The sequence below is a fragment of the Panthera onca genome, chromosome A1, assembly GCF_046562875.1.
Source record: "Panthera onca isolate mPanOnc1 chromosome A1, mPanOnc1 haplotype 2, whole genome shotgun sequence".
Lineage (NCBI taxonomy): Eukaryota > Metazoa > Chordata > Mammalia > Carnivora > Felidae > Panthera > Panthera onca.
The window spans coordinates 68,824,268-68,828,805 of NC_138339.1; the positions used below are offsets into that span (position 1 = coordinate 68,824,268).

Sequence of the window (4,538 nt, forward strand, 5' to 3'; positions counted from 1 at the left end):
TAAAAAGTGCTTTTCCATACCACAAGGTGGGTGTGCATACCAAATATAACAATGCATACAAAAGGACTTTTAAATATATCGTTGTCATGCATGCATTAAATATCACACCCTGATTGGAAATTTCTTTTGTTGCATGTTGGTGAGAATCACAGGCACAGCCTAAAATGTATACTACTTAAGGGATAGGGAAGATATGTTGGGTTTATGAAGTGATTGGCCAATGCTTTTCCTTCAGCCCAGATTGTTCTTTCCCAAATATTCATAAGGCTCACTCTCTTACTTCATTTGGACCGTGTTCATATGTCTCTTCAGAGAGGACTTTTTTTTTTTTTTTAACACAGAAGTCTCTTCTGGTCAATCTCTATCACTTTGCCCCGCTATACATTTTATGATAGTACTTAACACTTTTTAACATATTATATACCCATTCTTTATTGCCTTCCGCATTCACTTTGATGTAAACTCCAGAACAGTACATATTTTTACTTTTTACCCACTGTTGTGTTCCCAGTGCCTAGAATAGTGCCAAGCAGGTGGGGATCCTTTAATAATTTTAATCAAATGAGTAATTTAATAGTTGAAAAAACCATCACTAACTAATGAATAAGTTTAATTTGTCTCAGTTACCCAAATAACTTGTTTATTTTTGCCAAGACTTGTTAGAAAAAAGAGAACTAACAATTTTGAAGAAAACAGAATTCCTGGAAAATTGAACTTCCATATTAGAAAAATTTTTAAATAGAAAACCGTTTACTTGATGCTTATTTTGTTTTATATTTTCCTGAACTTTTATTACTTTCAATAGAATCAGTTGTTCAAAATGAAACAAAATTATTTCAAGTTTACATCTTTGTAAGAACTTTTCCTATTATATAGTATGTATGCATATATACATATTGTCATACCACATGTCATGAAAAGAATGGTTTTTCAGATTTTTGCCAGTCTCATCACATTCATAATTTTTGGCCGCAGCCACCTACCTCTCACATGTCATTTTAATTTTCACTAATCCAATTTAAACCAACTGTCTCTACTATTTTTAACTTATCCTTATCCTTAGTACTAATACTTATGAAATCTCAAGTTTGATTGTTATAATTTTTAAATATACAGTAAGTTAAATATATGGTTATTAAAACAAAAAGCTCTTCTATGTATGCCCCAGTTATGCCCAGTGCAGTAGAATTTGTGACTGAGTAATGGAGAATATGGCAATGGATTATAGCAGCAAGTGAATATCCATGTGTCAGTGAAAGCTCTCTACGGCTTGATTTATTCATGTGAAAAGTGAGAGAATGAAATGGGTGGGCACTAAGTTCTTGGTTTTCTTCTCATAGCCTTTCAAACAGTGCTGACTGGATCTAGGAAGACTTCCCAAGAAAGACTGAAGCTAGTTTCCTGGCACTCCAACTCATCCATGAGTAAGGAAATTACTCCCCAGGACAAGGATAAAATAAGGATTTTATTATGGAATTCCAACTAGATCATGTAAGTATTAAGTACATCTGCACACGTAGAATGAAACAGAAATACAAAGCAATTAACTATTATTCCTACAACATACTTCATTTCTCTGGAAATTTTCTTATACTTTTTGGGAGGATTAAATTATCTGGATGAGCATTTTCCATTTACCTCCTACTTATTAGAACCACTTGATTTTAGTGACGTGTTCTCAACTAGAACATTCCTGAGGACCATATCCAGATCAAGCAGCCAACCAAGGGCATTTTCACATGCAACAAAAACTGTGCTAAATGCCATCAAGGGCACCAATGCTATTTCTAAGACTTAAGCTGTGCTGGGGAAGATGTGGCCATCCAAAGCACCTCACAATCATTGCAAAGTTTTCATAGGAATGACAATATTGAAACCACACATTTTTATACACTTGTTATTTGATATACTACATAAACTGACATACTACTCTTTGATATCTATATCTATATCTATATCTATATCTATATCTATCTCTCTCTCTATATATATATATCTTCCTATTTTTATAAATGCTATTTAATTTTTGCAACAATTCTGTGTGGAAGAGTAGCTGTCATTAACCCCTTTTGTGCTTTAGGATTTGTAAAAGAATACTGCAAGTTCCAAAGTATCTATGGGGCAATTTGGTTCTCATTGGTGTCCTTCAGCCCAATGGGCATAAAACTGTTTATTTCTAGAAAATAAGTAATAAAGTATAAAATATGAAAATTAAAACTATATTGATAGGGAAAATAGGAGGAAATACTTGAAATAAAACTGTCCTAGGAATTCTGGTGACCTGGTTGTATGGCTGCTACTTAGAGAAAGATGGGAAAGTGGGATTTAGTGCTTCCATGATTCTATTAGTTTCCTGATCACTTAGTTGAGCCATTTTGTTTACAAGTTTCAGAAAGCTAATTCAAACTAGTTTATGCAGCTAATAAGAATAAAAATGAAAATAAAATAATTTATTAAGTCACGTAACAGAGAAGCCCATGGGTAGGGCTGGTCAAGCAGGTTAAGTCCTGGCATTCAAATATTATTTTCAGGGCCTTCTCTCTCTCTCTCTCTCTCTCTCTCTCTGTCTCTCTGTCTCTCTCTCTCTCTCTCTCACACACACACACACACACACACATCCTCATAAGCAGGCCATCTCCACACACTGCCATGAGCAGCTAGAGATTATATAATCTTTTATCTTTAACAAGGCCATCAGAAAGTTTATCTTTTTAATGCATAGATTAAATAGATTATATAGATAAAATTCCTGGAATTCTATTGCTTGAAAACAATATAGAATCTGTGCAACATAGAACATAGCATAATCCCTTGAACAAAAGGGTTGGTAGGTGTCATCTATTTTTCAGCTCACCCTCACGCACTGACACTAGGTGAGGGAAGCATCCCTCAAAGCACATCAGAGTGCTTTCACCAGAAGAAAGGGGGGATGTGTGCTCTCAGATAAGGTAAGACAAAAACGTGTCCAGTAGGCTTGTGTTCTGCCAGTCACTAAGGGTTGGTGGAATGTCCACAAGCAGTTACAACTCCAGAGGGGAATCCCAAACCTCAGAAAGCCTTGAGTAGACCATAGAAAATTCCAGAGAATATAGCAAATATATTTTATAACTTAGGATTTTTATCTTCATACCTTTGAACTTATTTCTTGAAAAGAGAAGTTCTACTCTATAACTGCCCCAAGGGCTCTGTGTGGATCATGCTGCATGCTGTCCCTAGAAATGGTGCTAGGAGAGCAGGGAACAGGCAAGTGTCCTTCAAGGTAGGATGAGTTGTTGCTGCCCCGGAGTTTGGTAATGGAACTCACTGCTAGCGGGACCCATTTCAGAGAAGAGCCCTTGCAGATGGGAGCAGCTGTTGGGAGCCTGTGCTGGGAGCCACTGCCAAGAAAAATTGCCAGAAGCTGCTGCTGGGAAACCACTGTGGGAGCAGAGGGAATTGTCAGGAGTCTCAGCCTTCTTCATCATACCATTGGAAGTAACCACAGAGGTCAAGCAAGAAAGTGATTGTGTTTCTCTCTAAATACCATGTGTGTACATCTGTATCTACATTGACATTTAGATATAGATGTCAGTATCTTACATATTTCTTTGTGTTCCATTCCACAGTAGAGGATCAACTTTGTTCCTTTCATTACTTACTTAGTTAATATTTATGTATGCCCTCTCTGAAAAAGATGAAATAAAAAGAAAAATTTCAGGGGTGCCTGGGTGACTCAGTAGGTTAAGCATCTGACTCTTGGTTTCATCTCAGGTTGTGATCTCACTGTTGGTGACTTCAAGCCGTGCTGACAGTGCAGAGCCTGCTTAGGACTCTCTCTCTCTTTCTCTCTTTCTCTCTCTCTCTCTCTCTCTCTCTCTCCCCCTCCCTTCCCCTCCCCTGCTGGTGCTCGCTCTCTCTCTCTCTCTCTCTCTCTCTCTCTCTCTCTCAAAAATAAATAAATAAATAAACTTAAAAAAAAATTAACTTTGTACTGTTGTGATTGCCATCTAGTGGAGAAAAGAAGTATGTAAATAAATGTTTAGAATGCAGTGTAACAGGAGTAGTTATAAATGTCTTTGGAAGCCCAAGGGAAAAGCTGCCTTTGCCTGAAGGACTTCAGTAAGGCTTTATGGAAGAGGACACATTTCATCTGGGTCTTATTGAATGGAATGCCCAGAAATTCTAACAGGAGTACAAACCTGTTGTAGAACTAGAAACCAGGCTTGTTCATGTTTCAAAGTGTCACCTAGGGAGCGATGGTTGTGTACATCACAACTTAAATGAAGAAATAAAGTAACTAGCTCTCAAAAGCATATAGGTTAAGTGCCAGGTAAATATTTTGGAAAATATATTTCATAGAGTAAAAGAATATTTCTAATGTTTGATATGTACTTCATAATACATAGTTTCCTCCCAAAGTTTGATATGATCTATTCCTAGATAAGGTAGATTCAAATTAATAAATATAATTGATTTTACCTTATGCTTTTCTAATCCCTATTCCTTCTCCCTCACATCATTTTTCTAGATTTCTTCTCCAGAAGCAGGAAAAACATGGC

General features: G+C 36.5%; 1 long non-coding RNA gene across 1 annotated transcript; it reads left to right on the forward strand.

Annotated features, from left to right (window-relative positions):
* Positions 1-1,349: 1,349 nt before the first annotated feature.
* On the forward strand, positions 1,350-3,959 carry LOC145715494 (uncharacterized). Its single transcript, XR_014137703.1, has 2 exons — positions 1,350-1,491; positions 3,326-3,959. It is a non-coding gene; the product is annotated as an uncharacterized LOC145715494 (long non-coding RNA).
* The last annotated feature ends 579 nt before the right edge of the window (positions 3,960-4,538 follow it).